We start from the raw sequence: 16,606 nt of genomic DNA, 5'->3' as shown, positions 1-16,606 counted from the left end.
CCACTCTATACCAGCCTGTTTATTTTCCATCCATTTACTTGGACATTTGCAAAGTTTCATAGCATAATGAAATGCCAATTCTTTTGCTTGTTTATATGTTAAGCCATAATTCATTTTAGAGCTTTTTATTAGGTAGTCTCTTAACATTATTTCCTCATCTTTGTTAAATACTTGTGCAACAGTATATTTAGTTTTCAAACCAAGCTTGGTCTTGGATAAATTTTTATACTTCTTTATTCTGTAATGTAAAGTATTACGTTTTATATTATAAGTTTTAGCAGCTTCGCTTGGCCTCATTATCCATTTACAACTTGGAAAACAGCATTATTAATATCACTCTCTATGACTTTTGTCACTCTCTTTTTTTATAATTTCGAACCATTTTTAATATTAGACCATTAGTAATAATGAAGCAATACAGTGCGAGAAGTTTAAACGACTTAAGGATTTTCAATTTAATTCGTTTTATTCAAAACTGCCCCAACAGCATTTTAAATAATAAACGATGATTTTTTCAAACAAAATTATCTCAATTACTGATATTTTCTGCTTAATTGTAAATTTTATGAATTATTCTTATAAATAACATTAAACATCTCACAAGTAAGAAACGTGATCAGGAAAACCTTACAGCTTTACATCGAAATGTTTATGATTTGTCCACAAAAACAAATCAATCAAATATTTTGTCCAGTTTAAGCAAAATGCCAGGAAAAACAGATGAAACCTGCGAGGGTAAATATTATCTTCACAAATTATCTAATCTTTATTAAGCTTAAATACAAAAACGCTTCAAAAATGCATTTTTTCAAAGCTGCCCCCTCTCCCCTTCCTTTTAAAAAAACTAATCTCTCACGCTTTTTCACTTCGTACCGTGGTCCTTGTCTATATAACAAATTAATATCCAAAAATACTCAACTGGAAAAATTGAATAGCTTAAGTACTCTGAAAACGTTATTAAAAGATCTCATTTTAAACACTAACAACTTTATGAATTTTTATTAACCCTAAAACATTTAAAACTATGTATAAAACTTTGTTCCGAAACCACTGTAAACTCTAATTACTCTAAAAACTCTAAATAACTCAAAAAAATACAACAATAACAACAACAACAACAACAACAGCAACAACAACAAAAATAAAAATAATAGGCTTATTTATCAACACGTGAACGACTATATATTACCTATTTAGCAAATTGTGTACCTACTTATAATTATGTGTATTGAAATAAAATTAAAAAAATTAAAACCTCTTTTTGTCTGCATTCTTTGTTTTTTGCATTGATGACAAGACCATCGGTCTTCTTCAAGTTTCCCGCGTGCTTTGAAGTAATATCTAATACTTTACAGTTTTATTTTATATATTTTTTGTATAACGTAACTTTGTGATTTTTTTTTAATTTTACTTACACTGTAAAGATTCTATTATATATTACGAATTTGTAAAGATTAAAGAACAAAAAAAATTTAAAAAAATAAAAAACCATCGCAATTTTTTGCCAAGTATCATTATTTGACATAAATATAAACATACAAATGTTTGGAGTTTGCTCCATGTCTTGGAACTTAGCTATGTCAAACACCAAAAAAATGATGGATCCGTCATTGTACACAACCACACAGCTCTTGGATTATATAAAGAAACATTAAATCTGCTTGAAAAAAATAATATAACATTAGATAAATGTCGAGGACAAACTTACGACGGAAAAAACGTTATACTTGAGACTTACAATGGTGTTTAGTCACTTCGTAAAGTTTCGACATTTTAGCAACTCTAGCATGTGTTTATGCATTTTTTTGCAATAGTGTAAAAAGGTGGGACCTATTATTATCACAAACTACTGGTAAGTTCAGGTTACACTTAAAAGATTGAATCCATTCACTGGGTTGCATGGTAATGAAGATACTCTTCACTTTTAGAAGTTATGCTTTGTTTTGTGGATATAATGAAAGTGCGGGCTGAATGTTCCTTGAGAACTCAAAAAAAAAAGAACGCAAAGAAGTGTCTAGGCTTAAAAAAAAAGAAACGCAAAGAAGTGTCTAGGCTTAAAAAAAAAGGAACGCAAAGAAGTGTCTAGGCTTAAAAAAAAAATAACGCAAAGAAGTGTCTAGGCTTAAAAAAAAAAGAACGCAAACTGGTGTCTAGGCTTAAAAAAAAAAGAACGCAAACTGGTGTCTAGGCTTAAAAAGAAAAAGACCATTTGAGTTTGCATTTCTATGCGTAATATGTGCAAATAATTTGATGAAGTAAATTTACCATCAAAATTGTTACAAACAAAAAGTTTAGGTCTCATGACTGCGATCCAATCATTGCAAACTGCAAGCAAACATTTGAAACAATTTAGAAATATGTATTATTCAGCAAAAGAATGAATAGGTCATCATTGTTTTGGTAATAAAGATCACATCTTTCGCGTCAATGTATTTAGTATAGTTTTAAATGTAGTTATAAGTCAAATAGACAACAGATTTAAAGGGATGCAGGAAATATTTAATTTATTTGCTTTTATGCTACCAACCAAATTAATAGAAATGGAAGAGCCAAAAGTTATAAAACCAGCTGAAGCATTTCAGTTAAAGTATAAAGGCGACCTTACAACAGAACTTCCACTATAAACTGTACTAGTATCTGCTGTGCTTAGAGAAAAAGTTGTTAAAATTAAAAGCATGAACGAATTCGCAGAGCTGTTAATATATAAATATGCTACAATATCTGTAAATTTTGCGAGGTCGTTGCAGCATCGGGGTGGTACATAACGCTACTTGCCACTGTGGCTATTGTAGAAAGAGCGTTTTCAAAGTTAAAGATAATAAAAAAATGTTTACGCAATTTTACAGCTAATGAACGTTTGCATTATCATTCTCTATTACGAATTGAAACAAAAACATCCAAAACTATGGAAATCAAAGACGTGATTACAGGTTTTGCTAATTTAAAACCAAGGAGGATAGATTTAGAATTTTAGATATACTGTAATTTATTTGATTTCATTTGTGCAACAGATTTTTCAATAAATATATTTAGAAAAAAGTAATTTTTTTCTCTTTGTGGTGGGGCCTAAATAATATTTTGCGGTGGGAGGTGGACCAAAATTTGAAGTTCCGCCACTGTACACATGCCTATGTCCACCTTTGCACACGCCTATTTAACTAGCTCACGAAGTTCACCAATTGTAGAGGGTTTGTTCTTGTATACAATATTTTTTTAACATTTTTTAGCACGGCATTCATTTAGACTTTGTCTATCTAATCATCAATTAGATAAACTTTCAATGAAACCAGCTTTTTACTTGACAATAGTAATGGGCAGGTGCCCTATCTTGTCAAAAGTATATATCATATTGTTAAACTTAAGGTCATAAAAACATTTGTAAATATGAATCATCTGTGACCGAAACGTTGAAACAGTATGGACAGATTAAATTACTAGAAGTTATTTTGAGCCACACCATTATTCCATTCTTTGAGTTGGGCACTTGTTTTTGCTTGTGTTGATTAGAGTGAGCCCAATAGCAACAATTAAGACAATTTATGAGTTTGAGTTTGAGTTTATTAATTTCAATTTCATAAGCAGCACCAGGCTTCTCTGTTGAGATTAAATTATATCTTACGCTTCTCAATTGAGTTAAATTAAAAAAATTTTTAAAACTTTTAAATTAAATTAAAAAAATGTTTAAAACTTATTTACGTTTATTGAATCAATAGCACTTTGCAAAAGAGCATTCTATGATCTGACTACTCTCAAAATACTACTTCTACAAAAGAGTGTTCTATGATCTGACTACTCTGTTCGTGAAAATCTGGTGAAAATCTGTGACACAAAGAATTTTATAACTTCATAAATTTTCTCAATTTTAAACTGTTCAATAAGGTCTCCTCTAATCCTCTGTTGTTCTAGAGTGGTAATATCGAGGCAGTTTAGCCGTTCTTTTTAAGTCAAGTGCGCAATTGATGTAATTGTCTTTTATTAGTCGGCAAAATTTGGATCTATAGTTGGCAGTCAGCAAATGTCGGCCAACAAAAACCTTTTTTTTTATAGGTTAATCGGAAAAAAAAATTTTTTTTGCTTTAGTTGGCAAAAAACTGATACGTCCCCCCCCCCCCCTCATTAAAACCTTTTTGGGACGGTCCTGATCTTAGTGACTTAGTAATGATAAATTTGCTCTAGAATTGAAATTTCTATCTTAAGAAGAAGCGACCAGATCTGTATCGCAAATTCCGGATATGGCCAAAAATTAGTCAAATAGAGTTTTCGCCAAAGATTTTATACGTCAACTACAAAAACTTTTTTGAGTTTACTCAGCATGCAATTTGCATTTGATGCCGCTTTTACCATCTAGAGTTGCGCTTTCAGGTCATCTTAATGCTGCTTTGTTTGAATGCTGAGTGGTATAAAAGTAAAATTTATACATTAAGATAAGACCTGAACAAAAATTATAGAATTTCAACTCAGTTCATATGCAGTCATTAAAAGATAAAAAACTACTATGCACCAAAATTGACTTAAAACATTTTATCTAATTTAACAACTATTATAAAACGAAAGAAAAAACCTAGGTTGGACTAAACAATAAATATAAAATTTATACGGACACCAATCAAGTGCAGCCCCAAGCAGCCTAAAGGTTCTTGGCACCATGACTACACTATGGCATCATGAAGTATAAAAAAACTTTACTTTGAATAGCAAAAAACATTCAGTGGACAATAATAACTGCTACAAAATAAGCTTGCCTACTTTAGAAGTGAGAGCGCATCAACATAAAATGTCATCTTGTTGATTTTTATACTTTTTACTTAACATTTTATTTTGGTACGTACGTACACGTTTATATAAAATATCGGCGAGTAGATCCGCGTGATCTTTTTTTTATCAAATACTATATACATTGGAAATTTGTAGTTTAATATTATTGTTGTAACCTTTGTTAAATGCTTGTTTGAACTTATTCAAGGTTCTGACGACAAGATTCTTTGTTCTTCTTTCAGATACCTTGCTTTATATTTGTTATATCGTCTGTACCGTAAACTTGTAAAAGTTTTTTATTTTTATTTTTGGCAATATATAATTGTAATACAACCAACAAATGTAAAAAAAAGAAAGCAAAAAAACACAAAAAAGATTTTTTTCTATAATTCTTTGTATTTCATCTGCTATATATCCACCATAACAACTTAATGAACTTGAAATTTATTACCTTCATGTGAATAATTTACAAATTATTGTTTATTAATTAAATCAGAATATTGAATGCAAATAATTAAGAGTCATTTTTTGTGAGAATCAAGAAATGTTTTGTTCACTCCAAATCCGTGTTTAAACCTTTAAGGTTTTTTGAAAAATTTTTTGAATCTTAATTTGTGTCACTTTTAAATCCATTTTTTTTTTGGCAATTCAAAAAGTTTCGCATAATTTTTATAATTAATATCAGACGCAAAGCCGCCCCGAAGAGATCTTAAAAGATCAGGGTTGACTTATGTAATTAGTAACCCCTTTGAGACCGAGTAATGTCTAGAAATTTTTTTTAGCCGACTAAGATCTAAAAATAAAAAAATGGTCGTTGTTAGCTGACAGGCAACAACAGATCCAATTTTGTTGATACCCAACAACAGATCCAATTTTGCCAACTGCAATATCCAAATTTGCCAACTAATTAATTTCCTAGGGGGATTAAACACCTCTCCCCCCCCTCATCGGGACAGCCCTGATCAGACTTAACCCAAAAACTCTTTCTTAAAAAAAATTTTGCGTGACACTGTGCGGTTAGCTGATTATCATAGTTCAGAAGTACAAAAACATTCAGCTTTGTCAAATTTTAATGGGACTTATTTCCAACGACAAAGAGTTACAAACAATTTTTCTTTCACGATTTGAGAGTTTTATTATTTTTTTTTTGTTTGTTTGTAGTTATTTACAGCACAAGCGCTACGTTTTTAAAAAATATAAGTAAAAATATAAATATGCCAAAATGTCGTCCTAACATTATATTAATAAAAGGTAGGTATAAGTATATACCTATTTTTTGTTTTATTTTTTTAACAAATAAAAATTATTAAACGATGGGGAGGGGGGGGGGGAGGAGGGAGGTGTTTTTAATAAACTTGGGGTGGAAAAATTTTCCAAAAATTAATAAACGTCCTGCCACCCCCCCCCCCCCTCCTTCTGTTAGGGACTCAAGAGTAAGCAATTTGGAAGATCACTTCCACTAACTGCCTAATTATTACAAAAAATGGCTGTTAAATTTGGAGTTAAGAATTAAAAATGTTAACAGTAACAAAAAGTATCCTCCTTGTCCGGCCCCACGGCCTCGAAAACGTAAATAAATGATTAAATAAAAATAACTTGATTCGTTATTTATTCTTAAATATAAAATAAACACATATTTATATAAATTATAACAGGAAGTAGTGCCAACATAAAGGTCGCTTCATTTTTGCAATTATTAAATAATTTTTAATTTGAAAACTATTCATATAAATAATACATTGTTATTTTTCATCTAAATTTGTTAGCTGATGCTCACCTAGCACTACTCCATCTATCATTCATAAGCCCTAAAGAAACTGCTGTTACCATAATTTTTTAAACACAGTGCACAGTGGGTCAGAATTGTCTAAAAATGGCAAAACTATTTATAGGTTGAATATAGTTATAAGATACATGTATATAAGGGTTTTTTGAGCCAAGGATTTTTTTTTTAGGCTTCATGTCAGGTTCGGAGTGGTCACAACTACACAAGTGGTTATTTAAGGGGTCGTCCATTGGATGTATTGATGGTTTTTAAATTAGATAAGACATGTTGTATGTCCAAATACAGTAATTGCGGTCAGGGAATTCAATTCTGGTCATATTTGGTTTTTAGAAGCGGCCATGACAACTCAAATGGTCATTTTAGGGGTGGTCAGGGTTAGGGTGGGTTAGGAATATCCCGATGGCTTTTAAATTAGATGGTACATGTTGTATGTCTAAATATAAGTCTAGAAAATCAAATTTGGTTATATTTGGTGTTCAGGTGTGATAATGATCGCACAGGTAGATGTGGTCATGGGTTGTCAAGACGGTATTTTTAACACAATACAACAATCCACTAAAATGAACATTAAAAACCACAAAATAATAACAAAAACAAAATATAACAAAATAATTACTAATAAAAAAATATTAAACTAAAATCACATAGTCGACATAGAATGTTCCATAACTTTCCACAATAACATTACAAGTGCTATTTAAAAAAAGATTTTAACAAAATTTTAATTGTTAAAAATCTAAAATCGTTCTTTGTGTGTTCTTCAGTTTTTTAAAGAAAAATCTACGATTAGATATCATTTGCAAAAAAAATTTTAGCACCTACTGCGCTTCGAAAATATGGTTGTAAATTTTTATCTATATATGAGAATGTAATTTAATGTAGATCACATGCGCGGCCTAGGGTTTTTATTATTGTGTAAAAAGTGTTAAAAAAAGGTTGCGCATTTTAAGGGGTTTTAATGAAAAACACTTTAAAAAAAGCAAGCATAAAAAATGAATTTTCATATTTCTTCTTTTTATTTCAACATATGTCGATGGACTAATATATACCGTAAAGAAGTTAAAATGTTTTAAAATTCTCATATTGGCCTATTTCTTTTTTATATGATTTTTTCATTTTCACCATTATTTGAAAGTTAAAGTATTGCCATTTTTGCGGTAAAATTAACATGCTAAGCTCAAAAATCATAGTAGGGAAAAATTATATCACTTTTAGAGTGCTGGGGGTCTCTAGACTACATTTAAAAAAAAAAATTACTCCAATATAAAAGTTGGTCTTGAGGGGTTTTGCTCACCTCTAGCCCACTGTGCATCGCCTGAAATCATACTCTTTATACAAAAGTATGTTTAAAATTTCATGTTTTGATGGAGTTTAGCTAGATTTACAACATTTTCCCAAACGGGGTCGTCCATAATGTACGTCACGCTTTAAGGGAAGGGGAGGTTGGAAAGGATAGGTGATTTTGTGACGAGGGGGTCTCCAATTTTGTGACGCAACATTATTTTTTCAAATTTTATATCTAGAGAAGACTATCTTTTAATTAAAAAGGTATCTGACCAAACCACAACCTTCAGTTGATGTATCTACATGTTTATTGTAAAATCAATTATGCCTAAATCTTACTAAGTCGATGTGTACACTACGTTAACAGAGTAGTTACAGCCTATTACAGTTGTAACAGTCTATGTGCAGTGCACGTTCTACGCTTTGACTTTATATGGTCCAAGTGCAGAACTTTTTTAGTTCAATGGTGGTCAAACCACTGCCCGCGATCTAAAAAATGCCAGCAGACTTTTTTAAACGCCCGTTAAACAATTTGGATATATAGGAGACAACCATCTTGGTAATGTGATACTTCTATCTACCTCAAAAATCAATCCAGACATCAAAAAACTAGTTTCAGACGGTCAAGTTGACCAATCCTAATAATTATATTGCTTTGATACAAATGATTATAATAGTTATTAGTCTCCTATATTTTCGTAGAAATAAGTATTTTTTTTCCGCAAAATTGTTTTTTTACTTTTTTTTGCCCATATCCTAAAAAGTCTGATCACCCCTGAACAAAAAACGCAACTAAAAAAACAAGTAACACTAATTAAAAAATCTCCTCACCAGAGACAAACCTTGAACCCTCATGAGGGTTAAATCAATAAAATTGTATAAATTAGCATCGCTATCCTATACATCTCAATTTTAAATAACTATTTTTCCGATTTCAACACACAAAATTATCATTTTATATATATAATTTTCTCAGTTATAGTCATGACAATTACTGAGAAAATTATATTTATAAAATGATTTCGCATGTTGATATCGGAAAAATAGTTATTTAAAATTTGAATGATGTTTAGAATAGCGACGTTAATTTATACAATTTCACACGGAACTATTAGGGTAAAAAAAAAAACATTAATCAGACTGAAAGTACTACTAATATTAATTAACTCAAAGAAGCTAAGAAATTTTTTACATTATCGTATATAAAATCGGGAGTTTGCTACAAAATTGTTGCGTAAAATTGGGAGGGGGGAGCAAAAATTGCGTGACGTAATTTACAGATGACCCCTATATATTTCCAACATAACTCAGATGATCCACTTGCATAAACAACTCTATATGGATGTGCATCAATTGATTCCTATAACAAAATAAACTCAGATAACTAAATACAAACTTTTTATACAAAAAAAAAATTTATGATATTAACCTATAACTGACATAATTGTAATAAACTCTGTTCTTAAAGAACAGAGCAATAATAAATTAGTAAAAACACTTATCTAACTTTTATCTTCAACACCATGTTTCTCCATTAGAAGGTTCACCAGTGATGAATCTACTACGAACTGCCTGATGAACCTACTGATTGAGAAATATGATGTTGAAGATAAAAGTTAGATAAGTGTTTTTACTAATTTATATATATATATATATATATATATATATATATATATATATATATATATATATATATATATATATATATATATATATATATATATATATATATATATATATATATATACATGCATAAACATGTGTCTGTTTTAAAACATTTCTCAAAAAGGTATAGATTTTTGTAAAAATATTTCTACAAAACACTTGCAGTTCAATACAATGTTAACAAATAAAATATGCAATTACAGATAAAATCAAAAATTCAAAAACAAAAAAGTAAAACTGAAAAAAATCTATCAGAACTATGCAAGAGTATAAATGGAACATGCTATACTTAGCAAAGTTTTGCAATCCAGTGTTATTTCATTCATATTTCTATATAAACAAATAAGCAAACATAAATGGCTCTCTGTTACTTATGTTGGTACTGTAATATATTAGAAAAATGTTACTTTAAATAATTTTTTTTCTTCCTTTTTATCTTTTTATTCTATTTTCAACTTAATACGAAGTAAGTATTTAAAAAACAATTACTGAAACAATTTAATAATAACTATGACAAGTACTGACTATTAAAGGTATGCTCATTAAAAGAATAAAAACAGTATTAAAAAAATGGTTTTATTCTTTTGACTAGAAAATGATAAATATTACTTAGAAATAAATTTAAAATTATATTTATGTTAAAAATTAAGAAAGAACTATATTTTAAAAATATCAAAAAACAAAGTCTTGAGTTTATTTGGCCAAAAAATGGTTTTATTGCAAAAAAAACAAGAACCATATAAATGACTCATCTTACTCACAAAAACTTATTTTCAATTTTTTATATATTGTTATAATGATCCAATTTTACATATTATTATAACAAATATATAATGATTGAGCAAATATTTACCATTGAGATTCTATAGTTTGCATAGTTATAACACTACTAATTTCAAAATTAAAATTACATTAAGATATGATTTTTCAAAAATCATTAAATCCTCATAACTAAAAGACATCAATGAAAATTTTAAATAAAGCAGCATCGTGGCTTTAAATCTTTAGTACCAAAGAAAACAAAATCATCATTTAGAAAACATCATCATCATTTTTATATAAAGCAGTATTATTGCTTTATAGTAAATATAATAATGTAATAATAAACTTAGCTTTATAGCTAAGTATAATAATGTAATCAATTTCTCCGTGGGAAACTCATGGTAACTAAAGTTTTCAGTAGACATAGTTGTAGACTGATATTTGAGTTGTAAACTAGCTGGTTCTTCAACTGTTTTCTTGTTGATAACTGTTTTCTGAAATAACCAACAATAGGAAAATGTTTAGTATAAAACTATTAAAGATTGCTGTCATATAATTGATTCACTTACTTTAGTAATTAATTTCTGAAAGAAATCAGTGCTTTATCTTTTACACCACATTCAACAGTTGTTAGCACAGAGAAGAGAGCAACACAAACGATTCATCTTTTATTAAAATATGACACATTTTATGAGTCCTGAATAAATATACAAAAAAGCCTAATAACATGGCTCCTCACTTACTGTGTGTATCTTGTGCTGCCAATGCCAGTTAGAACCACTGCACTAGTTATAGGGGTTTGTCAAAGTGTTTTTAGCGAAAGTTTGATGCAATTTCCTTTACTGGATAATGGGAGTTAAAGAGGAAGTGACAAGTTTTCATAGTTTTTTTGGTAGTTTTCTATTTTTAAATTATCTCTCTGTAACTAATGTTTAAGATGACATTGTATTGTTTTTTGTATATAAGTGATTTGAGTTATTAATAGAAATTTTTAAAAATTTAATTTTCAAATGGTCCAGATCATTTTCTGCACAATAAAGCAGCCAAAAAATTTTTTTTCAAAGATTTTGATAGAAACGCAAAAATAACTATAACTTTCTTGACATCGCAAAATTTTTTTCAAAATTATTAATCATGTCCATGCATATACCTAAGACCTTGTAGAAAATTTTTCTGAGGAAAATTTTTTTCACCTTATTGGTAATTTATGCCTATGTGATAATAAAAAACATCAACTTAGTATGCCATGCAAAAAAAAAAAAAAAAAAAAAAATCAAGTGAGATTTTGAATTTTTTCTTTTTCTTTAATTGTCAATAGAACTCTTTTAAAAGTTGAATCTAAAAATCTACCTGTTCAAAATTTATTAGCAGTTAAAAAACAAGAAAAAGACCTTTTTGTTCGAAAAGCAAAATTATATCCAAAATAACCCACTATTTAAAAAGTGTTTTTTTAAAAACCACAACCACAATTGTAATTTCTTGGAAATGCTTTTCTTGTATAAAATCAAATAGTTTTAGCAAAATCTGAAATAGTCATGAAGAACCTCTAAAAAATTTGCAAAATAACAGAAGACATTATTTTATTTACATTAACTGCAAGTAAAAAATTGGTTGAAGGAAACAATACTTGAACGATTACCAAACATGATAAAGTGCATCATAAAGTTGAATGTAGATGTGATAGTATAACACTCTAGATCCTAAATGTTCTATGTTACCCTGACTCTATAATGTTTTATTCTGTTACCCTAGTTCTACAGTTTTACATTCTTAATTCTATTGTAAATTTTAAAAATATGATTTAATTTAATGTTTAAAAAAAACTGTATTTTAGTACTATACAGTACAAGAGTACTGTATACATTTTTATTACTAGTGATGTACAAATTGATTCATGAATTGCCTTTCAAAGCCACACTAACTTATCCACGCAAAAAAATTTAAAATTATAAATTAAATAAAGTTCTCACATATGACAACAATAAAAAGGCAAAATAACCCTTATTATTAAAAATGATAAAGATTGAATGCATAGTTAAAACCGGTGCCCCTCCAAACCATCTACTAAAAAACCACCTATGCAAGAGATACTTTAAACATAAATTATTACAGGATAAAGTTAATCTTAAAAAATAATTAGGCAGTGGAATCAGGTATCAATGGCAACATGAAGTAGAACAAGATAAACTAGAGCAAGATAAAGTAGAACAAGATAAACATTTTATTTTTTACAATGTATTTTTTTACAAATATAAAGCATTTATGACTCTGTTTGATATTCTAAACTTTTTTGTTGCAGTTTTTTTCATTGTATTACTTGTTCTTATTTTTACTTGTTTACTTTACTAGTTGGATCTATTTTATGTCTAAAGTTTTCTAAGAAAAGTTAACAATAATTCAATTCAATTTCTTAAATTAAAGAAAATTATGAATCAAGTATTTAACTGACATTGAACTAAAGTTAGTCATAAAAATATATACTGCCAGGGGCAAATCTAGGAAAAAAATTTGGGCAGCAGTACCCCTCCCCTGTCCCGGAGAAATTTTTTTTACGAAAAAAACAATTTTTGCCGTAAAAAAATGATAAAATAAAAAAATAATAATAAAAAGGTCCTCAATTTTTATTCACTTTTATATATATATCTTTACATTCATTTAAATACTCGCTCTTGCTTACATCACTCATTCATTATACTGACTCTCCATTTCAATGGTTAGCTTATATTTCTTGTGCGCTTTGTTATCCCTTTGTATGCACTTGCTTCTATTTGGTTAACCCCCTTTTGTCTTTTTCTGAACTAAATGTAAAATTTCCCTGACTTCCCAAGCAATAAAAAAAACAACAAATAAAACTCACACACAACTTTACCCAAATAATAGGAAAGTTTTCTTAAAAACTGTTTACTTAAAATCAATAAAAAATTTTAAACAAAATAAAAATAAAATATAAAGTAAAAAAAGTAATTGTTTTTTAGTCTCCAATAACCAAACAAGTATCAAGTAAAAGAGCAGCTATCCGCCTCAATGTTTTAAAATTAATAACTTAAATTTTAGTCATTAAAAGAATCGTTTAATGTCAAAAATATTATCTGTGTTTAGGGGTCTTCTATAAAGTACATATGTTTATGTACAGTATGTATGGGGAGGGAGGCTTACTTAAAAAACAAACCCAAATGCATACAAGGAAGGGGGGAAGTTAAAGATAGTGAGTATGTACGCAGTTGACTATCTCTTGTTCTCTTTCTCTCATAAAACTTCTTTTTTTTTAAACAAAAGCATTAAATTCACTAATAAAAAAAACAATACTATGATATGTAACAGAGATATGTTTAATTAACTAAAAGTTTTTTTGTTTTTAATATTTAAAAAAATTTATGCGTCGAGGGAAGAGAGGGGATTTGATTTTGTAATAAATAATTCATATGTACACAGAGGGAGGAGGAGGGGTTGTTTAAAGCATATAGATGCATACAAGGGGGAGAAGGTACTAAATCAGTGATTTTATTGCTTACATACTTTATGGTTTCCGTCAGGCTTAACATTTAATTGCCATTACAAATATGCAACAAATGGGATTTTGTCTCATGAAATTTGGCAAAAGCTTATAACCGTTTGGGTTAAATACATCAAATATAAATATAAACATTATACATACATTATTTCTAGATTCCTAAATACAAATTCAAATAACAATAGTATATGTAATTGGCATTTTCTAAATACAAATACAAATATTTGTATTTTAGGTTAAGAAAAAATACAAATATTTCTTCAAAAAAATACTGAAAAAATGGTATACTAAATAAAAAAATAAAAACAAATCTTTTAATAAATAATACTTAAAAAATTTTTTTAATTAATTTAGTGTTAAAAAAAATAAAATTATTTTTTACAACAAAAAAAGAGCATAGAATCTCTTGGTTTTTCCCATAAAAATGCCAGTCGACCTAGTTTATGGAATTACATATACATATTCAAGCATTTGAATTTCCAAAGCTTCATCGAAAAGATTTGATTGCCCATGGGAGATGCAAATAAAACAGTAGCAAATAAAAAGGATGGGGTTACTTTTAAAAAGCAAAGTCAATGTTTTAAAAGACAAAACCCTTGCTGTCTGGGAGGAATAGAATATAGAGATCTTTAATGCATTTAATAATTTAATATTAAAATGTTTAATGTAAAAACAGGAATATACAAAAAGTTAAATGCCTTTTTTTTTTTTTTTTAATTTTATTTAGGTGTCCCAAGAAGTCCTTACGGTCTTATCAGAGCACTGCAAATGAGGATTTGATTGGAAGTTCACGCCTCCTTCCTAATTGATGTCGCAAAGCTTGCCCAAAGGCTCACCTCTGAACCATGGATCCTTCGTTTCTGAGGCAAGTGTGCTACCACTGCACCACAGCTGCTTATGTTAAAATGATTTACATCAATGTATATCAATTATAACAACTTTTAGACATAAAGTTAGTCTTGATTAAAATTAAGTGTAAAAATAAAGTTAGAGTTAATTAAAATTGAGTATAGACATAAAGTTAGTGTTGATTAAAAATGAGTGTAGAAATAGTTAATTTTGATTAAAATCAAGTGGAGACACAAAGTTAGTGTTGGTTAAAATCTAATTAAAATAAGAATTACCGACAAAAAAAAATATTTCAAATGGACTAAGAACTGATTTAGAACCCCTTCTTTCTTGTAAGTTTTAAGAGAGAATCAGAACGAGAGAAAGTCAAAAAGCTGATATACTATCTGCCTTTAACACACGCACCTCTCTTGTATGCATTCATGCATTTTTGGGTAAACCTGCCTGCCCCATTCCTGCATATATACGGAAAATATTTATGCAGGAAGACACCTAATCTTGTTCATAACAAACTTAAAAATAGATCTCTTACTTTTAAAAAATCTATTAAAAAAATCAATCTCTGATAGATTTTTTTAATAGATATTTTTATTATTTAAATAACTTGCAAGTCCTTACATATAGCTTGTGCACTACTCTTCACTATGAAAAATGCCCACTACTCTACACTGAGAAACTGCTTATTTTTCTCGAAGTTTGGAGGCAAATTTGAACTCTTCAAATTAATATACAACTCAACATACTTTGAGAAGATTTAAATTAAGATTTGAATTATGAGTTTAACTGTATTGCATTTCCACAAAAAAGTTTCAACTTTTTTTTAAATTTATTTTCTTTTATTTATTAATTTTGAAAGCTATGATTTATGTTTTAAAGAATTTTCAGTATGGGCACATTAGTTTAGGCACCCATACTGGTCGAACAGTATTGGGTTACATCTGAATACAAAACTTTGAAATATTTACAAAGAGGACAAAAAGAGTTAGTGCTAATTCAATTCACCATTATAAACTAAACTATAAATATTTATTTTGTTAACTTACCTAAAAAAATAGAAATAATATTAAAAATTTGCAAATTTATTTTAAATTGAGACTACAACAAAATTTTTTTGAAAAATAAAAGCATTCCATTGCAAAAAAAAAAAAAAAAAAAATGTTTTAAATATACTGGGTCAAACTTTTTTATCAAAATATTCATTTAAATACTTTTAAATACTAGGAGTATAAATACTTTTAAATACTATTCATTTAAATTCATTTAAATACTAGAAGATTCCAATTAAACTAAAATTAAACATCACTATTTGCTTAGTTAATAAAATTGAACTTTTTTATTTATGGAGTATGAGATAAAAATTATGGGTAATAATTAAAAAAAAAATTTTCATATAATATATTTGAAAAAAAAAAATAATAATTTGTGAATACTGCAAATAAAAAAAAATTACTTACAGTAACAGCTAATACTAAGTTATGCAACACCAAAACAAAAATCTTCTCAATCTGAATATTATTGTATATTAGTAATGTATAAAATTAAATAAATTTAATCAATGTTGAAACTTCAAAAATTTTAAAATAATATTTCTACAATATTTCTAAGAATTTAACCTGCAAATATTTTAAACATTAAAAACATCTAAATATTAAAGATGGTGATCTAAGATGAACAAAACAAATATAAAAACAATCACAGTGAATATCATAATTACTATATCATGACAAAACAATAAATGAAAAAAACCAATCAAAAAATTTTTTTAATAAAATAAAATCCTTTTTACTATTTTAGTATTTTATTTTGCTAATATAATTGATTGAATTAAATCAAAAAACAAAAACAGTTTTAAGGGGAAAAAATGGAAATAAGAAAAAAAAACTCAAAACAAGCCTGAAATTAATTTAAATGTGTATTCATTTTAAATGAATGTTAAATTACAAAGTAAAAACGTTGAAAAGAATATAAGCTTTTAGAAAAAATCAAATAAAGTA

At 28.0% G+C, this 16,606-nt stretch overlaps 1 long non-coding RNA gene across 3 annotated transcripts; it reads right to left on the bottom strand.

The window, feature by feature from the left end:
* Positions 1–8,960: 8,960 nt before the first annotated feature.
* Positions 8,961–16,606, bottom strand: LOC124812144 (uncharacterized). 3 transcript variants are annotated; one of them, XR_010636622.1, is made up of 3 exons: positions 16,067–16,606; positions 9,333–9,409; positions 8,961–9,185 (listed from the first exon to the last, which is right to left on the bottom strand). It is a non-coding gene; the product is annotated as an uncharacterized LOC124812144 (long non-coding RNA). The 3 variants fall into 3 exon arrangements; XR_010636623.1 differs by having other exon boundaries at positions 9,333–9,406; XR_010636624.1 differs by lacking the exon at positions 9,333–9,409.

This window comes from Hydra vulgaris, chromosome 02, assembly GCF_038396675.1.
Source record: "Hydra vulgaris chromosome 02, alternate assembly HydraT2T_AEP".
Lineage (NCBI taxonomy): Eukaryota > Metazoa > Cnidaria > Hydrozoa > Anthoathecata > Hydridae > Hydra > Hydra vulgaris.
This window is presented reverse-complemented; position numbering and strand designations above follow the sequence as displayed.